The sequence below is a fragment of the Impatiens glandulifera genome, chromosome 9 (genome assembly GCF_907164915.1).
Source record: "Impatiens glandulifera chromosome 9, dImpGla2.1, whole genome shotgun sequence".
NCBI classification, from domain to species: domain Eukaryota; kingdom Viridiplantae; phylum Streptophyta; class Magnoliopsida; order Ericales; family Balsaminaceae; genus Impatiens; species Impatiens glandulifera.
In genome coordinates this window covers 5,327,547-5,353,675 of record NC_061870.1, presented here as the reverse complement: position 1 = coordinate 5,353,675, position 26,129 = coordinate 5,327,547, and positions in this window count along the sequence as shown.

The following is a 26,129-nucleotide window of genomic DNA, read 5'->3' as shown; positions in this document are numbered from 1 at the left end:
GGATTCACCTCCAGCTCTTTCGATTTCGTCGCACAAGTCCTTGATAAGGCCCAGAATCTCATTGTTGTGGAGCGATACACCAAAATGAGAATAAAGGGAAGATGACTGTCTTTCTTCAGACGCCTTTTCTTAAGATGCTTTCCCGTCTGATAAGATCTTCATAACATTTACTTCAGACGCCCTCTTAGAGACAGGGTTTGAAGTTTGCTCGGCTCCTTTGGTTGTCCTCTTAGACGAAGAAGAAGAGGACTGACCAACTTTGGCTTTATATGCCCTCTTGGAATAGACGGGTTCCCCCTTATCAGAAGGGGTCTACTCTTGTTCGAATGTGGAGGTAGCAACTTCAGGCGCTTCCTTCTAAATAGACGGAGGCTACTGCTCAGACGTTAGAGCAATTTCCTTCTCAATTTGAGGAATTATCTACTGCTCTTCATAAGATACGAGCATCTAATCAACCGAGTAATGAGTAAAGAACCTCCTTTCTTCAAAAGACGATTGTTGTTGCTCGGTGATGTGTAGAGCCACCTGTTCTTCAACCACCAATAGCATCTGCTCAGCCATATAGATAGGATTCAGCTCACCTTCAGCCGTAGACCCGCCTGAATAGTTCATATGTGCTTGAGGTTCCTTACACCTAAGAGCATCGGAATGAGACAACTTAGTCCCATGGATGTATTGGAGTGCGGTGGAAGAGAACGAATCCAAGAGAAGATTAAAACTTTGAAGAACATGCTCATCAATTTGAGCTGTTCTATCCAAGGGTTAAAATTTTCTTTCCTTTGGCAGATGATGGGGAAAAGCGCGCGCCCTCTTGTATTGGCTGCAACAAGCGCTCTTCTCTTTAGAGCTTCGTTCATGTCTTGCGTTTTTGTCCAAGAGAAGACTGACTTCTCCATTTTCAGTAGCTCCTTCCACCTATTCGCCACACTAGAACCTAGGTTGACATCACTGAATTTTGTCTGAAGCTTAGTGCACAACCATTTATCGAACATATCAATTTTAACAGACGCCTTAGACTCAACATCCTCTAGGATGAGGTCGATCGTCTGAGTGGCTTCGGACAAGAGTTCGGGAGTTTCGTCGACTATCTTTTCCCTTCCCTACAACTTCAGCAGGTTTGGGATCAGGAACATGTTCTCTAAATGAGATTCCTGGACTACTTTTAGCATAGCAAACGAAGATACAATCTTGGGAAAGGCATCTATTATAAGTTTTACAACAATACTAGAAAACGTCTGAACGGGTGTTGACTCATTATTCTGTCCAACATTCAGACCAACAATTTCTTTAATGATAGCAGCAAAAGACGTCGGCACTGCCTCCAACTCTGCTAAGGGTATGATAACATCAACATGTCCAACAGCTTCAGCAGCCACAAGTTCGACAAGGAAGACAACATTGTCTTCCCCCTAATTCTTCTCAACAGAACCTCAATAAAGACGGGCTCTATGGCCAACATAGGATTAATGTTTACCTCGGAAGTTGTCTGAATAGAAGGGGACACCTCCATCTGACTAGTAGGATTATTTTCCGTCTGATCAGCAGCAAGAACAGACTCCGTATGATTAGCAGGAACAACAGGCGCCGTCTAACGAGAAGCTAGAGCAATCGTCGTCTAGCCAAAAGCTAGAGCGTACGCCTCACGAATCATCTTGAGTTGACTAGCCAACACATCGACTATAGAAGATGGCAAGGCTGAGAACATAGGAAAAACAACAAAGGATTCTTCCGTTCTCGCCCTTTTTGGATTTGAGTCAACTTTGCAAGGTTCTCCAATGGATGCCCGTTTCTGGCTAGAGGAAATAGTAGAAGATGCCATGGCAGATATTTTCGTTCTCTTTGTAGGGGTCTTACGAGTGGAGGTCGTAGAACGCTTGGACTGATTGGTCGACTGACCATTTGCTGTTGAGCCGAAGAGTCTGATTTAGATTTCCTTGACGAGTTTCATTCGCACCATATAGCTTTTTACAGTGGAACTAGTCATTATTCTACATGCATTAATGTGTGCACCTTTTCTCAAGGACACTTGTAGATGCTCTAGAAACCAACTAAGTTGGACTGAAAATCCCACTCTCTATTTGCTGAGAGGGGAGACCATCTTACAAATAATGGAGAAAACGACGGACACCCAATTGGCAGCCATCCCTTTGGTTATAGCAACCATCATCTCGAATCTGTCTTGGGTGTAAGTGTCGTAAGACCCTACTTTCTCTTAAATCGATTTAGCAACAATATCGCTCAAAATTCAGAATGGATACTTGAGGAACTTCTTCTCCCCGTAGATGTTCACTAGAGCACCGATGTCTGAAAACAGGGTTCGCATCTAGGAGATAACCTCGGCCGGAATCTCATTAGCAAATGTGTGGACTTTCGTTGGAAGCCCAAAGAACATAGAGAAAGAGGCTTCAGATATAGATATTTTGGCACCCTTCACCGTTGCCGTAATAGAGTCACCAACTTACTTTCCTGAGGCAAAGAACTCGCGGACCTTAGAGTCGCGAAGGATGAATAGACCATCAAGAAACTTCCTAAGATCATACGTCTCTAGAGATTTAAACATAGGCACCATCTCCGGCGATTCATGCTCATACACAAAGTTGAAATCCACATGCATTGTATTTTGAGCAAAGGAAATCTTCTTAGTCATCTTTAAGGTTTAGAAAACGATGAATAATAAGACTCATTTTCTAGAGAGAAGGTATAGCAGAATTGGTCTTAGGGTTTTAAAAAAATCTCAAAGAGAATGTAAAATATTTTTAGGCGTAAGGCACCCTGTTGGGAAAATTTTAAACAAAGAAAAAAAATAAAGTGAATTAAGAATGAAAAAGTTTGATTAACTTAAAAAAGAATATAAAAGATGCTTATGACGTGGAACATAATTTTGATGATGTTAATATGATCAAGCTAAGTTGTCTATTTGTTTCGTGTAGGAGAAAATCTAAAAGAATCTGAAGCAGGTAATCTTAAACGTCTTAAGTAGTGAGACGAGGTAGTCTAACTCCCTTAGACATTGTCAAAAGGGAAATATAGTTTGACAAGGTAGTCTAACTCATTTAGACGCAGACTAAAGGGAAACGTTGTTAGACGAGGTAGTCTAACTCCTTTAGACATTGCCTAAAGGGAAACTTAGTTAGACGAGGTAGTCTAACTTCTTTAGACGCTATCTAAATGGAAACGTAGTTAGATGAGATAGTTTAACGCCTTTAGACGCGGTTTAAAGGGAAACATAGGTAGACGAGGACGTCTAACTCCTTTAGACGCGGTCTAAAGGAAAGCGTAGTTAGACGAGGACGTCTAACTCCTTTATATGTGGTCTAAAGGGATGCGTGTGTATAAGGATGCGTAGTTAGACGAGGACGTCTAACTCCTTTAGACGATGTCTAAAGGAATGCGTAGTTAGACGAGGACGTCTACCTCCTTTAAACGCTGTCTAAAGGATTGCGTAGTTAGACGAGGACGTCTAACTCCTTTAGACGCGGTCTAAAGAAGAATGTCTGATGCCTCGCTTTAACAGCTGTCTGAAGGAAGCACCCTTTTAACCACGATCACTTAGCTGCATGCTCCACTTCTTTCAACAGTCTGACAAGCCTTCTAATTCCATCAAATGAATGAATTCCATGTACGCGAATGATAAGATAAAAGATGATAATTTTCCAAAATTTTTCTCAAAATTTTTCGAAAAATTCTCCCAAGTCAGTTTCAAAAATCCGGTGAAATAAAGAACCGGCCTACGTTTGCAATCTTACATAATTTTGATAATTTTAAATAAAATAATCAAAAAGGGAGAAATTGTTAGATAAAATTAGACCGGTCAAAAGAACTTAACATAAACCTCCCATGCAGGAACAAACGAACTGGTTAAGAAGATTAACCGGTCAAGTTGTTAAACCGACCAGGAACATTCGAAACATGACCGCACAAAGAAAGGATCGGCCAAAACTAAAAGCCGGAAACACCAGACAACCGATCAGCTAGAAGGAAAAGGAATAACCGGAAGCCGTCCGGTTAAACCAATAACACCAGAAGTCATCCGGTGAAAAGTCAAATAACCGACCAGCACAAGAAGATACTTCGGGTATCTGTTGAGAATGATACCAAAGGAACAGACTGAACATTTCCATATTTATACAACTCTGAGGAAAGTCTGCAGGCTGCAGAAGACAGTCCTACAAGATCTTTCTACTTCAGGATAAATCAGAAAGGCAATCTTCCAAGTACAGACAACTGTCTAACCAACAGTTACCATATTGTGTAAAAGACAAACCTAGCAGGTTTGTCTTACACACTGGAAGAACAGACTGTCAAGTCTGTAAAGTTGACCGCCAGGTCTGAAAGGTTGACCGCCAGGTCTGAATCACTGAACATCTGCTCAGCCAATCAAATTCAAGGAAGTGAAATATGACTGTTGGCATATTTCACCTATAAAAGGAGCAGCTGAAGAAGAGTAAATGGGAGACACATGAGATTCTACGGGACACAGTGAGCAATTAATTTACAAGTGATAAGATTGTGTTCTCTCTCTAGAAAAAGCCTAAGTGCTAAAGTTGAAGTGTGTATTTACAATTTTCGTGTAAATTGTACGGGTGTTATCGAGCAGGAAATAAGTCTCGATCGGATTGTGTTTGTGTATTCCTTAGTGAATATCCTTCTCGCGGTTTCGAGAGGAAGAGGTGACGTAGGAGTTTTATCTCCGAACATCCATAAAAATCTGTCTTGTTATTTACTTTCTGCTGGTTCTACATTCTAACCGACCTGTACTAACCTACCTACACCGCTCTAACCGACTCTACACTATCTAAACCGAATCATCAAGTTACAAAAAAAAACCGACCCATCAATTTCCAAACCTGTCCTATTCAAAACCGGTTCTGCCTATCCTGTAAGTGTGCCGCTTCAACCTGAAACAAACCTCTTCCGCGCTTGAACCTGGTTCAAGAGTTTGTGACAGTTTGTGTAGTATTGAAACCCCGGTGTTAATTTCTAACCGGATTAATCACCACCCTTTGAGTGAGACGCGCTAACTGGCCCAACCCCGGTCCTCTAACCACGACCTAGATCCTAACAATTGGTATCAGAGCCATGGGGATACGCCATCCCGCTTGGAAAGATCATGTTTCATAACAAGTGTTTGAAGAATTTATCGCATCGGTACCCGAACCATTCACTGTATACTTCGGCAGCCGCTTGAGCTCGCAGATCGATTTCCTCCAAGATTTTGCGCACTATAATTTCGGCCATCTTCTGGTCGTTGTCAGCAGTAACCTCTTCCTCCTCACAGTCTTCTGCATCGACATTGGTGTTTTCAAGGCTTGCGGCCGCACCGGTATTGTTAGGACTTGTAGCCGATTGTTCTTCTCCATTCGGTCCTTCTTTATCAGATGGACTGTCACCGGTTTTCTGTGATCCTGTTCGGTCAGACGTGGAAGCCGAGTCTTCCTCATCTTGCGTTTGCGGTTCCGTAAATACTATCGGTTCCTTATCCTTGCTTCCGGACTTGTCTTTTGCCGGAGCCGGTGTCTTGGCGGTAGATTTCTTCTTTCGGCCACCTGTGGAACCGGGGGCCGGCTGCCTCCTCTCGAGGAATTGTTTGGATCTGATTATTTTGCTTGAGGGGAGAAGAACACCAGGACCGGTGTTAATGTTGTTATGCAACATGATCTTTCCAAGCGGGATGGCGTATCCCCATGACCGAGCGGAATCCGGTTTCACCATGTCTTGTAGATTTCGGAAAATCTCTTTTGCCCAGTTGACGTTCATACCGTCCAGCAAACTGATAAGCATCTCGATTTTGGCCTTGGTGAGGTTGTCGTAATTTCCACCTCTCGCTTGAACCGACTTTGTGAAGATGTCACAAAGCGGTATATATTCCGGTCGCAATGAAGACTTTTTACTGGATACCTTTACCGGATTCCCGGTTGCCGAGAGAATCTGGCAAGCCGCTTCGAAAGTTGTTGGGTCTAGTTCCATTGAGGCGTTGCGGCCATCTGTTGGAAGACGTAGGATCTCCGCAACCGACTCTTCGGTTATCTCGAATTGCATACCGCCAACAATTGCGGTTATAATGTCGCTAGAGAAAGATGCGGTTTTGAAGAATTCTTCAACCGCTTCTCTGTAGAGAACAAAGGGACCGCCTAGAAAATACTCGAGTCCGGCTTCAGAAATCCGGGTAATAACTTCCTTTGCCGCAACCGACCCTTTTTGTCGGATCTCCTCAAAATCCACCTGAATGATATGTTTGAATAAAGCCGAAGCACGACCCATTGTTGGTGATTGAGAGAGTTTGAGAGAGCAAGAGAATAGTCGCTGTGAGAAAGTATGAGAGACTAGAGAGAGAAAGTTGTTTCACGTAAGAGAAAAATGAAATGGCCAAGGGCCCCTTTTATAGGCGCGGTCTGGGAGCCCAACCGTCCCATCAACTTTTGGCGGGATTTTTCCCTCCAAGCCAAAAATGCGGCAATCAGTGGGCGGGAAGCCAAAAGGCGGTAATTTAAGAGGCGGGAATCCAAAGGCGGTGATCAAAGAGGCGCCAATTCAATGGGCGGTAAACCAAAAGGGCGGCAAACTATGGGTGCCAAATCAGAGGAGGGAATTTTGAGCGGGATCTCTTTGGGCGGGAAATTTCCCTCCAAACTTTTCGATTAAGAATTTGATGACGCAATCCCTTTTCGAAACCGTTTTATGAAGTGGTTTGTGAACCGCAGTGATGCGGTGTTTTGTCTATCGATATAACCAGTTATTTAGATGAGTGTTCTGAGTTGTTTACAACTTTTGATTAAGCGGTTCGTCTTGATACCGTGCATAACCGCGAGGACGCGGTTTCTTTGATATTGACCGGATATTTTAATGAAAACGAAGTTACTTGATATTATAAACCGGTTTCTTAGATGGATATTCTGAATTGTTATTTGGACCCGGTTATTTAGACTGAAATAGATTTTCATTGAATGAAAAGGTACAAGATAGAAACCGATATATAGATCGGTTTGGAAATACAGAAAGGAAGGAATACAAAAGAGATAACGAGAATATGGCCTATGCAATAACCATCCTAGAGAACTTATCCTCTACCTCATCCACATCAAGAATGTTTGAGAGATATGCCGGTGCACCCGGTCCAAATTCTGGACGATACTTGAGTATGAGTCGATTGATATGAGGAGCGTAACCGAGGCCTCTTTTGGTCAACACCATAGTTTTCAGGTTGGTGAATATGACCGATGACCAGTTTATGGGGGCATAACTCATGATGTAGGTCATCATGTCATACACCTTTTTGGAGTACCGCTGGTTAGGGGATTGACAGATTAACGAGCGGTTGATGATTTCGAGTAGGAGCTGGACGTGAAACCGAAGACAGGTTTTTGGCCCGTTGTTCTCCACCGGCCTCCCGGTTCCTGAGAACAGCCAAGAGTAAGACATCGCGGCTCTTCCTTCCCTGGGTGGGAAGTCCGAAAACCCTTCGCTGGACAGATTGAATATCTGAGCAAATTCGGCTTCATCAAGCCAGAACGTATGGTCTTTCACTGTGGAAACAATATAGTTTCCTCTTATGCAAGCACTTCTAAAGAATGTCTTGACATCCTCAAGGAGTATGGGGCCGGATTCTTCGAGAAAGGGTCGAAGACCGGTGTTAATAAGGGATTCAAATAACATCTCTTTTGTTTCTTTATCACTGATTTCCAAGCAAGAGTCAAAATCAATGCTTAGGAAGTTTGGCAGAGTTCGGCTAGGCATGATTCAAGCTTTGCTAGTAGAGAGAGAGAGAGTTCAAGAGAATTTTGTGTTTAGGATGTGTTGAGTTGATTAAGAGATAGCCCTTTATATAGATTCAGTTTTGGAGGGAAAATATTAACATTGAATGTCAGTTTTGTCTTATTGGAGAAGAGAATATTTATGTTTCCAAAGTGTGTTGGGAAGAGGTTGCTTTTGACTAATTGCGGAGCTCGAGGTAGGATTTAGTTGAAAAGTAACCAAGTTAGTTGGGTAGTGATTACTTATGTAGTTGGGAGTTATCTCATTAATTAAATGTTACTTTTCATTAATGACCAATGCAACAACACACCGAAAAGTAAACGACCGAAACCGAAGATAACTTAGACTAAACCGAAGAAAACATAGATGAAACCGAAATGATCATAAGGAGGTTGAACAGAGATACATCCGGTACGTGCAGAAAAATGACCGGGTGTAGGAAGGAGTTACTTAATATCCGCTTGAGGTGGTGTGGCCGTTGGAGTGAGTGTGACGGTTCCTCCTCCTCCATGCCTTCTCAAACCGCTCATAGAACGAGTCGGTTACTTCTTTGGTTAGCACTTGAGCTTGATTCAGCCCTTCCCCCAAGGCATGTTGGAACCCCAAGCTCTAGAAGCAGACAGCTTATTTGAGGGACGAGACCTACTGTTTGAACGCTAATCATCCAGACTAGGACGTCGAACAGTACCCTCGACCAATTGACCGGTGTGCTAGTAGTTATAGCAGCCATCATGTTAAAGGCAGCGATGAAGTACGTGTTGGTCACATCCCTTCCCAAGATGCCTCGACCGAATACATCATTGAGAAGCTGGTATTAAGCTTTCAATAATGACTTAGCGCCGTGGTCATCCACTGGATGGCTTGACCGGGCAAAGGCTAAGGAGATCTCGGCTTTTAGTTCAGCCGGTATGTTGAGGTCGGTTAGCCCCTTCTTTGGTAGGTTAAAGCATCTAGCAAAGTTATTTTCGGTAAAGTCAAATACGATTCCTCCTACCTTTGACTGGATATGAGTGTCAAAGTGAGGAGTTCCACGAAAGACCCTGACGTTATAAAAGAACTCCAGGACAAACTCAGAATAGATGACATGTTTGTCATCTATAAAGTGTTGAAGGCTAGTATCTTCAAGTGACTTAATCATCTTGAAGACCTCATAGTGCTCAGTGCTTTGAGCAGAATTGAAATCCACTTGAAGGATGTTTGGAAATTGAGACATTTTGTCTTAGTGAGAGAAGGAGTTATGCAGCTTGTGATTGTTTAAGGTTTGTTCAACTTATATACTAGTGGAGAGAGAATCCTATTATCCAGGTATCACAGGTGGTAATGTCTATTAACCATAGGGTAAAGAGTTTTGCATGAAATAAGCATGTCTAGAGCCTAGGATGTTGGTCATAGACCTGGACCATGAAAGATATCAGATCTTCACGTTTTTTTAGGTGCGACCATTTTACTTTGAAAAGGAAATGTTTCAGGACAGATAAGTTTAAACACAGATAATTATTCCACTTTTATTTGAAGTTCAAATAATCTAAGATAAACTATTTCCGAACCGGTCAGTTATCAGTTGTTCGTCCCGATGCGGTTATTTGGTGCATGCACTAAATAACCGGTCGATTTACTCTGACTGATAGACCAGGCGGTTCTTCCATAGATACCTTGGAAAATTTAAAATCCGACAGGTTAGGAGGAACTACCGGTTTTGTCTGTCCGAACCGATTTCCTTTAAGCATCCTTAGGGATGATCTGACTAATATCGGTTAAACCGAGTGTAAGTCTGAATTGAGAGAACTTAGCTTCCTGTAGAGGCTTGGTGAAGATATCGGCTACTTGTTGATCTGTTGATACGTATTCCAGCCGGATATGCTTCAGCATGACATGTTCCCGAATGAAGTGGTGCCTTATGTCAATGTGCTTGGTTCTAGAGTGTAGAACCGGGTTGTAGGTGATTGCTATGGCACTTGTGTTATCACAAAAGATCGGGGACTCTTCGGCTATGACACCGAAATCCTTCAGTTGTTGTTGGATCCAAAGAAGTTGTGAACAACAGCTTCCGGCCGCCAGGTATTCAGCTTCTGCGGTTGATGTGGCAACTGATGTCTGTTTCTTGCCATGCCATGAAACAAGCCGGTCACCTAGGAATTGGCATGTTCCGCTGGTGCTTTTTCTATCAACCTTGCAGCCTGCATAGTCAGCATCTGAATAGCTCGTTGGGTTAAAGGATGAATCATTTGGATACCACAGACCTACGTCAGGTGTTCCCTTTAGGTATTTCAATATTCTCTTTGCGGCTGTGTAGTGGGATTATTTTGGATTGGCTTGGAATCTTCCACACACACCGACTGCAAATAGAATATCCGGTCTACTTGCTGTCAGGTATAGAAGAGAACCGATGATGCCCCGGTAGGCTGTCAGGTCTACTGATTGACCCTCATCATCTTTGTCCAATTTAACTGATGAGCTCATTGGAGTAGCCGCTGAGGAACATGTATCCATCCCAAATTTCTTTAGAAGCTCCTTGGTGTACTTGGGTTGGCTTATGAACGTTCCTTCTTCGAGTTGCTTAACCTGAAGACCTAGGAAGAAGCTTAATTCCCCCATCATACTCATTTCAAACTTGTTAGTCACCAGGGTTGAAAATTTATCACATAACTTAGGATCGGGTGAACCGAAGATGATATCATCTACATAGATTTGAACAAGTAGGATATGTTCCTTCTTCTCAAATTTAAATAATGTTTTATCCACTAAACCGATGGTGAAGTCATGTTTTAACAAAAATGCGGTTAGTGTGTCATACCAGACTCTAGGTGCTTGTTTTAGACCGTATAAAGCTTTGTTTAACCGGTATATATGGTTTGGAAATTCAGCGCTTTTGAAACCGGATGGTTGTTCAACATACACCTCTTCACGTAGGTCACCATTCAAAAATGCACTTTTAACATCCATTTGGAAAACCTTAAAATTTTTGAATGCAACAAAAGCTAGAAAAATCCTATTAGCTTCAATCCTAGCTACAGGGGCAAATGATTCTTCAAAATCAATCCCTTCTTCCTGTTTGTAACCTTGTGCAACTAATCTGGCTTTGTTCCTCGTGACCAAACCGTCTTCATTGAGTTTGTTTCTAAATACCCATCTTGTTCCTATGACCGGTTGATCTTTCGGTCTAGGGACTAGATACCAGAATTTGTTACTCTCGAACTGGTTTAGCTCTTCTTGCATTCCCAAGATCCAATCCGGATCTGACAATGCTTCATCTATTCTTTTCGGCTCAATCTGGGATATAAAGGCGGAATTAAAGTATTCCTCCAGAATTTGACGCCTAGTTCGAATAGGTTCTGAAGGGTCACCTATAATCTGCTCAGGAGGATGTTTAGTGTTCCTTTTGAAATTTGGTTCAGGGATGTCTACCAAATTACCGTTTGCTTGATCAAGGCTAGACATATCGGTAGGCTGAACAGGATTGTCAGACCGACCGACTTCCTCGAATTGAACTGAAGTGTCAGCTTCCTGTCCTGGAACAGCTTGATCCGGCTGGGTTTCAATATTACTCATTTGGTCATAGACAAACCGCCTGAAGACCGGAATCTCATCTTCACTATCAGAATGGATATGGTTATTTTCCAATTTGTTGTGTAGATCAAATCCTGATGCAGTATTACTTTCAACCGATTCATCGTAAACAACGTGAAGTGATTCCTCCATGGTTAAAGTTCTATTGTTATACACTCTATATGCTTTACTCACTACTGAGTAACCTAACATGATCCCAATATCGGTTTTTGCATCAAAAGCAGAAAGATAGGTTTTACCATTTATATGTATGTAGCATTTACAACCGAAAATTTTAAGATACCTGAGGTTAGGAACTCTGTTAAAATAAACCTCATACAGTGTTTTGTTGTGAAATTTGTTAATCAAAGACCGGTTTTGTGTATAACATGCAGTATTAATAGCCCCAGCTCAAAATTTTTGAGCAATGCCCGAATCGGCTATCATGGACCGTGCGGCTTCCTTGAAAGTTCGATTTCTTCTCTCGGCCAGGCCATTTTGTTGAGGAGTCCTAGCACTAGACAACTCGTGTCTAATACCTGATTCATCAAGAAATGCGGTTAAGGTACTATTGGTAAATTCGGTACCTCTATCACTTCTAATACTATTAATGCGAGTTGATTTTTCATTTTGTAAACGTTTAAGCAGTGTGATCAAGTTTGATGCGGTTTCACGTTTGGATGGTAAGAATATTACCCATGTAAATCTAGAGTAATCATTAATAACTACCATGGTGTAAAGCATACCCCCTAGGCTAATGACCTGAATCGGTCCAAATAAGTCCATGTGAAGGAGATCTAAGCATCGGTTAGATTGAATGTTTCCTTTACTCTTAAAGGTTGACCTAGTTTGTTTACCCATTTGACATGCTGAACAGACCTTATCCTTGTTAAATACTATGTCGGGAATCCTGTCGACTAACTTTTTACCACGAATATAGTTTAAGGTTTTCATGTTTAGATGGTTTAGTCTTTTATGCCACAGCCAGGTTTGATCAGTCTTAGATATCATGCATACAGGATATTCTACCTTAGTTTTCCAGTCTACCTTGTAGATATTTCCTAGCCTATTTCCGGTTAGCAGTATGATACCTTGAGAGTTCTTAACTAAGCATGCATGTTTAAGGAATTCTACCGTGTATCCAACATCACACATTTGACTAATACTTAGTAGGTTAAAATGTAGGTTTTCAACTAAGAGTACATTATCAATTGTTAGGTTACCATGGACAATCTTACCCTTGCCCACAGTTCTACCTTTTGAGTTGTCACCAAAGGTGATTAATGCACCGGTTTCTATTCTGATGTCGGTTAGCAGATTGTTGTTCCCGGTCATATGCCTGGAGCAACCACTATCCAAGTACCATTTAGAGTTTCCTAGCCGTTTCTTTATATCCTGCAAAATGTACATATTTACAACTCTTTGGTACCCACATTTACTTGGGTCCACATGCGATTAGTCCCTTGGGCATCCAGACTTTGACAAACCAGACAACTTTCTTTGCTAAGGTCTTAATCATCCTTTTGGCACTCGGTTTTGGATACTTCGTTTTTTCTATGAAGGCTTTAAATGAGGGTGATTTTTGGCTTGACCTATGCGGTTGAGGATTGGCTCTCCTATTTTTGAGCAGGTCGGCTTTTCTTTTGTCAGGGTCAAGCCACTTCTCAGAGTCAGTTGGACCTACATAGGTTAATTTTTCTGCCGTATAATATGCGGTCAACTCTTCTTCAGCGGTTAAGGAACTTCTATTGAAACTTATAAGAGGAAGGTCGTTCTTTGTGAACCTTACTTTCTCTGCGGGTTTGTGGTCTTTGGATCTATCCTTTTTGTATCCCAAGCCGAACATGCAAAAAGGGTGTCTCTTATAGCTACACATCTTTTTTACCATGTCACTGGATCTCTTATATGCGGCCATTTTATACTGGAGTCGGGCATTTTCCTCTTCGGTCAGTTCTTGAACTGGCTCATTGAGCTGTTCGGTCTTGAGTGATGGTTCAGGTGCTAACTCGGTTTCTATGGTAGGGATTTCATCAGGTTCTATGATCTCTGGTTCGGTTAGAACGGGTACTTCTGGTTCAATCAGAATGGGTACTAAAGGGTCGGTTCTAAAGTTGAGTTGCTTAGGTAACATGGCTAGTAGGTTCTTATACTTAGCTACCATATCATTCAATGCATTATATAACTCATCTTTAGTAAATTATTCACAAGGAGAGTCAAATACCTGTTCCTCATTTGCCATAAGACATGTGAGTTCATCATCACTGTCACTGTGAGCCCATAAGCTTCCTCCATCATCGGTTATCAGTGCTTTCTGAACCTCACTTCCTTCACTGGTTTGTTGATAGTTATTTCGGTTATTCTGGTTGTCCGGTTTCCAGTCATCCCTCCTCGGTTTTCTGCATTCCCACTTGAAATGTCCCAAACAGTTACAGTTATAGCATCTTACATTGGATTTATCACCATAGTTGTAGTTGTTTGTTGGTTGGCTTCTTTTCATGAACCTCCCAAATTTCTGTGCAAGCATAGCCATGGAATCCTCGGTGAACTGTTCGGCGGTTCTGATCGGTGCAGGTGCAGCCGGTTCTGTGGATGTGATTAGTGCTTTGGTTGAGGTTGAGGCTGAAACCTCTTCTTCAGTCCTAGATCTCATTTCAAACTCATATGCCTTAAGATCTTCGAATACATCGTGTAGCTTCATCTTACTTAGGCAGTTTGATTCCCTCATCACCATTGTCTTTATATCCCACGCACTTGGAAGAGATCTTAATGCTTTCATGATGACCTCCTTGTTATCATACTTCTTGCCAAGAGTTGCTAGCTCGTCTAACACACCTATGAACCGGTCACTGTATTCCCTCATTGTTTCTCCCGGTTTCATCTTGATGCTTTCAAATTTCTGAGTGGTTACCATTACCTTGTTTTCATTGGTTCTTTCATTTCTCTGATAAATCTGAATAACCGTGTCCCATGTTTCCTTTGCGGTTTTGCAGTCTCTGATCTTGTAGTACGTGTTTCTGTCCACACTGTTGGAGATCCGGTTTCTGGCATGGTTATCCAGGTTATTTCTTCTCCTGTCTTCAGCTGTCCATTCCTTTCTGTCCTTATCAATGATTATCGGTCCTTCGGCAAGGATGAACTGCATCTCGTCATCCATGGTGATTAAGTGTAGGTGCATGCGTGCCTTTCAGTTGGCAAAGTCGTCACCTTCTAGCATTGGTGGCCTATCGAAAGACATGCTTGCTTGAGTATTGAAACTAACTGCTCTGATACCAATTGTTAGGATCTAGGTCGCGGCTGGAGGACCGGGGTTGGGCCAGTTAGCGCGTCTCACTCAAAGGGTGGTGATTAATCCGGTTAGAGATTAACACCAGGGTTTCAATACTACACAAACTATCACAAACCCTTGAACCAGGTTCAAGCGCGGAAGAGGTTTGTTTCAGATTGAAGCGGCACACTTACAGGATAGGCAGAACCGGTTTTGAATAGGACAGGTTTGGAAATTGATGGGTCGGTTTTTTTTTTGTAACTTGGTGATTCGGTTTAGATAGTGTAGAGTCGGTTAGAGCGGTGTAGGTAGGTTAGTACAGGTCGGTTAGAATGTAGAACCAGCAGAAAGTAAATAACAAGACAGGTTTTTATGGATGTTCGGAGATAAAACTCCTACGTCACCCCTTCCTCTCGAAACCGCGAGAAGGATATTCACTAAGGAATACACAAACACAATCCGATCGAGACTTATTTCCTGCTCGATAACACCCGTACAATTTACACGAAAATTGTAAATACACACTTCAACTTTAGCACTTAGGCTTTTTCTAGAGAGAGAACACAATCTTATCACTTGTAAATTAGTTGCATACTGTGTCCCGTAGAATCTCATGTGTCTCTCATTTACTCTTCTTCAACTGCTCCTTTTATAGGTGAAATATGACAACGGTCATATTTCACTTCCTTGAATTTGATTGGCTGAGCAGAGGTTCAGTGATTCAGACCTGGCTGTCAACCTTTCAGACCTGGCGGTCAACTTTACAGAATTGACAGTCTATTCTTCCAGTGTGTAAGACAAACCTGCTGGGTTTGTCTTTTACTCAATATGGTAACTGTTGGTTAGACAGTTTTCTGTACTTGAAAGATTGTCTTTCTGATTTATCCTGAAGTAGAAAGATCTTGTAGGACTGTCTTCTGCAGCCTGCAGACTTTCCTCAGACTTGTATAAATATGGAAATGTTCAGTCTGTTCCTTTGGTATCATTCTCAACAGATACCCGAAGTATCTTCTTGTGCTGGTCGGTTATTTGACTTTTCACTGGATGACTTCTGGTGTTATTGGTTTAACCGGACGACTTCCGGTTATTCCTTTGCCTTCTAGCTGATCGGCTGTCTGGTGTTTCCAGCTTTTAGTTTTGGCCGATCCTTTCTTTGTGCGGTCATGTTCCGAATATTCCTGGTCGGTTTAACAACTTGACCGGTTAATCTTCTTAACCGGTTCGTTTGTTCCTGCATGGGAGGTTTATGTTAAGTTCTTTTGACCGGTCTAATTTTATCTAACAACGAATATCTCTCAATTACCTTTTTAGTATAGGACAAGATCAGAGAATATTCTAATAGGACTACATGAGGCCACGATCCAAATTCTCAGAGTCTATTGTACTCTCGTACTATAGGAGACCGTCCAACGGATACATGCCACATGTCCACAAAGAATATTCGACCATTCATGTGCTTCAACTTTATAGAGAAGCTCAAGGACAACGGTCGAATGGCTTCACACATTATTCAAGAAAGTCTAAAAAGAAAAAGCAAATATCTTTCTCTTACTGTCTACATGTGAAGAATTATAATAGTATATTGTATTTTTTGTGAGAAACCTTAGTGTTGTAAGTTAAACAGAGGTTGATTTGTTCAACAAAGAGTTAGTTAGATTAGTGAGTTGTATTTGATTCAAAGTCTTTAGTGGATATCCTTCCGGTTGTGGAAGAAGGGGTGACGTAAGATTTTTATCTTCGAACATCCATAAAACTCCTTGTGTTCTTTACTTTATGCCATTTACATTTAATTGTTTAAAATCTTCAAATCCAACGAACAGTTCCGCACTTGAATCTGTTTCAAGTGTTTTGAGGATTTGCGAAGAATAGAAACAGATACTAATCCCCCACAGAATTATTATCGAAGAGTTTATCGTAAGCTGTTCACAATACACTAGTAAAAAAAGGGTAAATAGCTAGCAAACATGGCGATTGATGTTTAGAAAAATCGCTACTACTGTTTATAATAGCGATTGGAATTAAATCCAATCGCAACTACTCATGTAATGGCAATTGGTCCTTTAACCAATCGCTACTAGCTTGAAAGAAAAACGATTGGTTATAAAACCAATCACTACTAGAGTTTTTAAAGATTAACGGCGATTGAAAAAGAAACCAATCGCTATGATTTAGTATATAAAACGATTAAATCAAGACTAATCGCTATATGTAGACCTAGTTTGTATGTGTTAATAATATATATCATTTAAATCAATCAATTTGGGTTAATTATTGTATTTTGGTTTTATAGGTGTGATCTTGTTTGTATTGTTTTTTTTTATCATTTTTTACTAATCTATATTTAAAAAATAAATTATTTTAAATTTGTTATTTAAGTTACACAAATTATTACGTAATGAGAATTTGTTCACCTTTATTTATTTTGTCAATACTTAAAAGTCTATTCCATATAAAATTATTACATTAAATTTTTTTTTTCAACATTATAATAAAAATTATTTTTTATAAATTTTTATTGATAATATTTAAATTAAAAATCATGGGACTCGAACCAATTAAATTAATCTAATATATCAGCGATTGAACAGAAATCCAATCGCAATATTAAATTTCAGCGATGGAATAAAAACCAATCGCTAGTTTTAAGTCATTTCAGCGATTGAATAAAAACCAATTGCGATTTTTAAGTCGAATAAAAACCAATCGCGATTTTTAAATCATATAAGCGATTGGCTTTGAAACCAATCACGGTTTCCTTTATAGACCCTATCCCAACTTTTCTTTCTACTTCTTCGACTTCTTTCTTCTTCGCCGCCCCGCTTTTCTTCTTTCTTCTGGAATGTCGCCGATCACTCGTTAGCTGAAGGAAGAACGAAGATCGAAAAGGAATCCAAGGCGACCTCTTCCTTCTGAATGTCGAAGATCGTTAGCTGAATGCCGTCTCAAATCGATTCTACCTCTTCCTTCTCCTTTTAAAAAATTTGAATCCGATCGGAGTTGTGTTCGTTGAGTTCAGACAGCGTTGAATCCAAGGCGACCGATGCAATCTTCTTGACGAATTCTTCCGATTCTCTTCTCCTTCCTTCTTCTGTTAGGTACAAATTTCCTCTCTGTTATTGCTAAATCGATTAAAATTTGTCCAAATTCTAACTGCATGTAATGGATCTGATGCTGCGATGTATTCAGATAAACTCGTATCTTACTACTCTCTATGAGACTATGAACGCCTTCTTGATGATTATATAACTGGAATATGTTTATAATTACTATTTCTCTACTTTATTCCTCAGTTTTATGTATGTATCTAATACATGCCAGAAGCCATTCTTCGATGTGTTCTTACAGCTACTGTTATGCTCTTTTAAAAATATGTGTTTCAATGAAGTCAATTGTTATAGATTCAAGTAAAAGATGATGGTTTTATATTTTCAATAATTGTGAACAATTAATTTCTTCATGTTTGGATTTGTGAAATATTTGCTAATTTATAGATCTAGCGTCTCTATGGTTTATTTTATGAATGTTTTGATGATTGTGAGACCTTTCATCAAGTACTTATTCAGATAGGGGATCAGACGTCTGGTCAGATGGCCCTGCGACGTCTAGACTATACCCCGTCTGCTGACTTATAGTCTGGTCATGTAGTTGAATATCAACCGGATTAGCCATCTGATCAGATGTGTTGAACCTGTTGACCGAAACTTCATCACCACTATCAGATTGAAGAGTAACCGCCTCCAATCAATTAGCGACTTTAATGATTTTGATAAAATTACTTTTAACAAATTCATCAAAGACGATATGGAGAGAATTCTTCAACAGTTACAGTTAGAGTTTGTTCTAGCATCTTCCTTAGCATCAAAAGCAGCCAAATGATTTTTCTCATTGTTATGAATAAAACACTTACATCCAAATATCCTAAAATATGACAATATAGCAACTCTTTTATAAAATATTTCGTAAGGTGTTCTATTAAAATGTTTATTATTCATTGACCTATTTTGAGTATAGCATGCTATGTTTATGGCCTTTGCCTATAGTCTTTGAGAGACACATAATTCATCTATCCTAGATCTCACTACTTCCTTTAATGTTATGTTCCTCCTTTCAGCGATATCATTCTATTGTGGAGTTCTAGCACTAGACAACTCGTGTTGAATACCTAAGTGCTCAAGGAAGGAAGACAAAGTTTTATTCTAATTTTGATGATACTCAAGGATTTTTCATTTTGAAGTCTTTTAAGAATCTTAATCAAGTTTTCATCTGTCTCGTCCTTAGAAACCAAAAATATAACCCAAGTAAATCTAGAATAATCATCAAATATTATAAGTGTATACTTAATTCCACATAAATTGGTGACTAGGATTGGACCAAACAGATCCATGTGCAATAACTTCAGACACTTGTCAGATTAGATATTCCCTTTACTTTTAAAAGTTGATCTGACCTATTTTCCCATTTGACAAGCATGACATACCTTGTATTTTGAAAACATTAATTTTGTCATTCTAGAATTAAAATATTTTGAATAGATGTTGTTAATGGTTTTAAAAATAAGATGGTTCAATCTCTTATGCCATAGCCAATTTTGATTATTTTTGGCTATTATGCATACAAGATTGGATATCTTATTTTTCCAATTCATTTTATAAGAGTTTCCTACTCTTCTTTCGGTTAATAGGGTGTTACCCTACTGATCCTTAACAAGGTAGACATGTTTTTGAAAATCAACAGTATAGTCATTGTCACACATCTGCATTATACTAATCATGTTATAACACAAATTTTCAACAAGTAGTACGTTGTTAATGGTGAGGTTACCATGGATAATCTTATCTTTACCCACGCTTTTACCTTTTTTGTTATCACCAAAGGTGATATTAGGCCCAACACACTTAGTTACTTCAGTCAGCAGACGTCTATCACCTGTCATATGTCCATATACCAGACAAACTCCTCCAAGCAACCGAACTGGTGTATCTACAAATATACATATTTACAGTTTTTGGTACCCACATTTAATTGGGTCCATGATTGATCAGTCCCTTAGGAATCCATATTTTGGTTATTTTGATGAATTTCACATTTTGTGTGATTAACAATGCGTATGATTTAGGTTGGCAGACTTCTTCCTGTTAGCAGTTGTTTCATTACCTTTAAAGGAAAGATTTTATCTAAAACTTCTTGATTTTTTTTGTCAAGTTTTGGTTTTCCAGACATACTAGTTGCCCTTTTCTTGGGCTTCAACCAACTTTAAGTTGGCTTCACATATTTAACCTCATCCTTTAAAGTTAGATCTTCACAGCTTGAATTAGTTCTTTTTTCAGTTTAATGTCCCTTTACAAAGCTTATAGTTTTAAGTTCGCCTCTCACCGGGTTCAACTTTATATTGACCAAATATGGATTATGATATAAAAATTAAGTAAAGTTAATTTTTGGAACCGGCCAGAAAACTAAACAACTATTAACTACTATGTGCAGGAACAGATCGAACTGCATAAACCGACTGGAGCCTCACAAACCGGCTGAAGTACACTTCAAAGAAATCTAGTTCCAAGTGATCAAGTCAAGATCAAGAGGATCCGGTTTCAATACTCTCAAGGGACCGGCTAGCAAAGAAAAGTCTACATCCCAGCCGGACTATACTATGTAAGAGTCAACCAGAAACTAAAATCAACAGAGATGACATAATATGATGAAATATACGTGTCTCGGAGAAATAAAAGAAGATAAGATCCGATCAGAAGCATGCGAGAAAAACAATGATGATCTACTGATCCGACTTCGACAGCCGGAGGGTGCATGCCTGACACGTGTTCGAATCTACAAACCGGCTACGTCATCTTTACTTGAGGAGCATCTGCATGCTTGCCAAGTGTTAGGAAGTTGAAACGTGCAAGCAACCTCTCTGCACCGGCGTGACTCTGAATTAACCAATCCTACGGTGAGAGAAGAAATTAATCGTTGGGATCATCTTCACTATAAAATGAAGACGAAGCGACCTCATTAATGACAAGTTACGAAAATCTTAGAGAGATAAAGAAATCTCACGCGCGATCCAAAACCGTTGTGTCATTTACCGAAAGCTATTGTTGTGTTGTGTTATTGTATTACATCAAGAGTGAGTTGGTGTAACCGGTGAGTAACGAGTTAGGATCGATCGGATGTGTAACTGTTGTAAACTTGAAAGTTAGTGGAGATCCTTCTCATAACCTGAGAAGAAGGGGTGACGTAGGAGGGTTTTCTCTGAACATCCATAAAAAATCTTGTCTCGTGTCATTTCTTTTATTTTCCGGCTTATTCACTTAACCTAACCACAAACCAAGACAATCTTACTCCTTAGATAAAAAACCGGTCCACTCATATTTCTAAAACCGACTCCTCATAAACATCATCTAAGTCGCATACACTGCTTAAGACTGAAACAGACATTTCCGCCCTTGAACCCGGTTCAAGAGTCTGTGACAGTTTGCGAAGTGCTGAGAACGGTCATAGTCTCTAACCGGACTATCACCAAAGTGTGTTGCGTGTTGTAAGCGGCCACCCTTCCAGAAACCGGAAACACCCCGGTCCTCCAAGGGCGTCCCCGATCTTAATAGATTACCATAGTCAAATCCTAAACTTGATTTACATTCGGAAGGCCTCAATAGACTGATCTATTGTCTGACTACATCCCCAGATTTTGTCCAGGAACTGACCACATAAGTTAAACGTTGGTTTTTAGACGAAATAATTTTAATCTTTTCCTTGAGCTTCTTATTCTCATATGAGAGCTCAACCATTTTGTTTTCAAAATCTTTCGGTTCAGATACTTGAAATGAGAGGTGTTATCAGTTTTATTTTTAAAACTCATCTCATTAAAAGGGTCTGATAACTTCTTGTACTCAATGACGATGTCATTGAGTGCAACAGTTAAGTCATCTCTTGTGAATTCTTCTAAGGAGAAGTCAAATACCTCAGATTCATCATCTGCCATGAAGCATATGACAACTTCATCCTCAATATCGCTTGATGACGAGTTGTCCGAATCGCTGTCGGCCCATTTTCCCTTGCTTTTAGTAGCCATAAGAGCCTTGTGCTCCTTGTTCTTCTTATCATCCTTCCTTTTGTCATCCCGCTTTGGCTTGTTTCATTAATCTTCTCAGTAGTCTTCAAAGTATTGGCGACAGGTGTCTCCTTTGTAGTCACCAACGCCTTGGTTGAGATGGATGATGTGGATGACTCCTCTTTGTTCCTAGAGTTTATCTCAAACTCGTAGGCATTCAGATCAGCGAATAGATCATGAAATTCTATCTTGTTGAGGTCTTTGAATTCCCTCATGGACATCGTCTTTATATTATATTCTCTGGATTGTAATGGAGAATATTCGCTAGAAAGTGATGTAGGGGTAGGTACAAAACGTACTGGAGGAATATTGAGTACGTGTCACTTGAGCGGTTACAACTTGATAAGCAGTCTAGGTAAACAACTGATAACAGACGCATCTTAAAGGATGAACAGAAGGGAGGACACTTCTTCAGATGGATGCTGAAGTAAGGCGTCTACTTGCGCACTTCTTCAGACATTAAGTCTAATGAAGTTAAACTTTGTCTACTCGCGCACTTCTTTAAACAAAAAAGTCTGATGTCGTTCAGACTTCGTTTGCTCGCGCACTACATCAGACTAACAAGTCTGATGTAGTACATACTTCATTTGCTCACACACTAATTAATACTAACAAGTCAGATGTAGGTCAAACTTCATCTGCTCGCGCACTACTTCATACTAACAAGTCAGATGTAGTTCAGACTCTGTCTGCTCGCGCACTACTTAAGACTAACAAGTCTGATGTAGTTCAGACTTTGTCTGCTCGCGCACTACTTTAGACTAACAAGTATGTTGTAGTTCAAACTCCGTCTGCTCACGCACTACTTCAGATTAATAAGTCTGATGTAGTTCAGACTTTGTCTTCTCACGCATTACTTCAGACTAACAAGTCTGATGTAGTTCAGACATTGTCAGCTCGCGCACTACTTAAGACTAACAAGTCTGATGTAGTTCAGACTTCATCTGTTTGCGCACTACTTCAGACTAACAAGTCTGATGTATTTCAGACTTCGTCTGCTCGCACTTAATTCAGACCACGTTTGAAGACATACATCTTTTGAGTTGTACCTGCACAAAGACAATTTTTACAACTTAGTTTTGTTTAGACCACATCATTAAAATTATGTCGTACTTAATTATTGATTATTTATTTTAGACCACATCTAAAGACATACATCTTATAAGTTTATTGATAATTATTTCTCTTTTAAATAATTTTCTCTTTTCTTTATTTAACTTAATCTAACTTAATTATAATAGACATATAATACAAAGACATCCTAGAAGAAAAAAGCAAAATAAGAACCAAAGTTGAAGATGAACTCGCCGAAGAAGATGAAGCTCGCCTGAATCGCCTTCCAAGTGTTCTTCAATTGGTAGCTTTCTCTACAAGTCTTTCACTCTTGCTATAGGTGGTAAACCTTGCAAATAAAACCTCTATATCATAACTCCCTTTCCCTCAATGAGGAAATACTCTTAAATACCCTTGGAAAAGGGTAACATAGGAATTGGATTTTTCGGAAAATCGATAACTCTTTTTCCGAGTTGAACTGACTTAATTTCGTCTTGAGACTCACCTATGCTTATTTTTCTTTTGTAGTTAACCGGTCAAAGTACACTTTGAGCCTTTGTTTGACCCAAATTTTCAAGTGTGGACTGACTTACACATTTTTGAAGTTATGCTTTTTTTATTTCAGTTTTCAACAAGATGGATCAACCAATACTTTAAATGACAATAACTTTTGACTTAGACCCCCATTGAGGAAAAACTAAGGTGCGTTAGAAAAGTGAGTTTGTTATCTTCCACATTTGTTTTATTAGAAATCTTAAAGACTAGCCACATATATATGTAATTCTTAATGAAACGCTGAGGGAATCAAAGAGAACAACTTGCATTACGGGCGACCACACAATGGATGTATGTCGAACCATAAGTGCTATTTAGTATCAAATGATAGTTAATTAAAAGTCCCTTCAAATGTTATCTTTTTTTCCCAAAATGGTTAAGCCAATTAAAAGATATAAATTTTCAAAGTCATCCTTGATTCAGTTCTCTCTAGGAATGAAGTGGGTAAACCTTCGTCGGGTTGTCCACTAAATTTACCACCTTAGACATTGAATGGAGATATGGGATCCACGTCATTCAAACGGACTACGTCTTAGATTTCCAACCATCGGTTACATAATGAAAACTAATCACTACAAATTTAGTTATGAATTAAACACCGCGGGCATATCTGGTTTGATCTTGTCATTTTCATATCGTATTATTCCACCAATTTAAGATGGATTAAGTGAATCAAATTCATTCCAGATACAAACAAACATTGTAGAGAACTCTTCAAGCTTTCTAAAATATCCAAGAATAACTAATTTCGTTGAGTATAGAGACCTAGGTGATGTTTCCAAGTTGAAAGTGTTTTAAGGATTGTTCAACGGAAAAATACTATAAATGTACCAAATTTGGGCATTTTTCAAATAATCCCGCACATAGACTCAGCATTGGCACGCCACCTAGTTTGTTGACCTCTGTTGACCCGCTCTTGACTCACCCGGTTTCACTTAGTTTTTGAGATTTTTACCGTTTGGAAGACCTTCTACAACAATTACAAATATTAATATTATACTCAAAATTCAAGATTTTTCGTACTGGGCAATCTGAACATTTCAAATTCCCAAATTCTGACTCTTTATGAAAAATTTTGTTTGGACACACAAATAAGCCCCAAACTAGTTATTTAGTACATTTTGTCTTATAAAAATATTATACAAAGTTCATGATTTTTCAAGATGGTCAATCAGAACGTATGAAAATATGTGAAGATCGAGTATTTATGGAAACTAGTGTTTGGACCGCTACTCGAGGGTCACTCTAAGCCAATTCCGAAAAGTGATTTTTGATATTTGCTCTCTCAATTCAATAATCAAGTAAGATGATCATACTAGACTGAGAATATTTATTTTAATTTTGGGGTGTAAAAATCGAGTGTCTACAATATTATATCAATAATATAAAATATTGTAACATCCATGTCATGATTATTTCTTTATCAAGAGGTAGAGCTCGATGTGGACGCAGATATTCAATCTTTCTTAGTAATTGTTGAGTTCTGGAATCTACACCTTTCTTAAACTCTATGGAAGTTTATTAGAGCTTATTGGGTTTAGACTTGGGCCTAAACAAATAGTTAATTAGGTTTTATTATCTTAATTTTTACCATATAAATATGTTGATGTTAAGAGTTTTATAGGGTAAGACAAAATCTAGAGAGATAAATAGTATGAGGAAAAACTGTGTATTCCTTCATCTTCAGAGTGAAATATGGTGGCTAATAAAGTGAACGTAGCTCTTTTAAGTGAACCACTATAAATTTGTGTGTTCTTTTGTTCTTATTTTCTTGTATTTTTATAGATCATTTCAAGCAAGTTAGATTTTGGCACAAAAATAATAATAAATGATATCATAGCTGCTAGACTAGATCGGAGGTTTTCTAATGATGGTAGACGAGAAAAATATGAAAGAACAAATTATGCATTCTGAAGGATGTAGATTGAGGATTACCTCTATGGAAAGAAAATTAAACTAAAATTTATTGAAGTAAGAAATCATATTCTTGCTAAAGATGTTTATAAAATTTATTTGAGTGAAATATTTAAAGATTTTGCAAATAATGTTGAAAATACGGACAAAGGTAATGATAAAATTTTAATCGAGGTAAAAGAAGATGTATGTCGAAGAACATGAGGAGTCAATCCATGTATGAACAGATATTTGATTTCTCGAATAGTGGTAAGTAGGGGTCATTTGAAGAGGAATTGAAAAGAACTAATGATGATAAAAATGATACATTCAACACATTTACAAAAACTATATCCATTGATTGCCAGGTAGACTCTTGAGTATTAAACTCAAGAGTTTCTTTCCATACTAGTGTTCACAAAGAATTAAGAAGAATTATGTTGCTGGAAAATGTGGGAATATTTATCCGAAATATCGTGAGCCTTTAATCAATTTCAAACAAACCCAAGACTGAGAATGGAGCGTAATCTACCGCTACTGAAATTAGGAGAATTATTTCAAAAAACCTCACAATCATCAGATGACGCTGGAATCTCATCTGACGCACAATGGCTAACCGCGTCGCCCATTGCAATGAAAGAGACGCGCGTTCTTGAAGTAATGGAACAACTAACGTGCGCCTCATCGCCGATAGCCCGACGCAACAAAACGCCCAAGAGCAATAGAACGTTGGCGGAATGCGGACAAAATAATAAGGCGTTCACATTTCAGACTAGAACGATGTCGTTTCCCCTCTAGTTTTTTTTTTCACGCGACGAACAACCATTATCATTGACTGAAACTTTTGATTTTCAAAATTGGAACTCGGCCGACACTCAACCAAAATGTGTAATTCAAAAGTTGAAATGATCGCCCTAACATGGTGATCATTTAACTTACGATCATAGGCTTAATTATTGC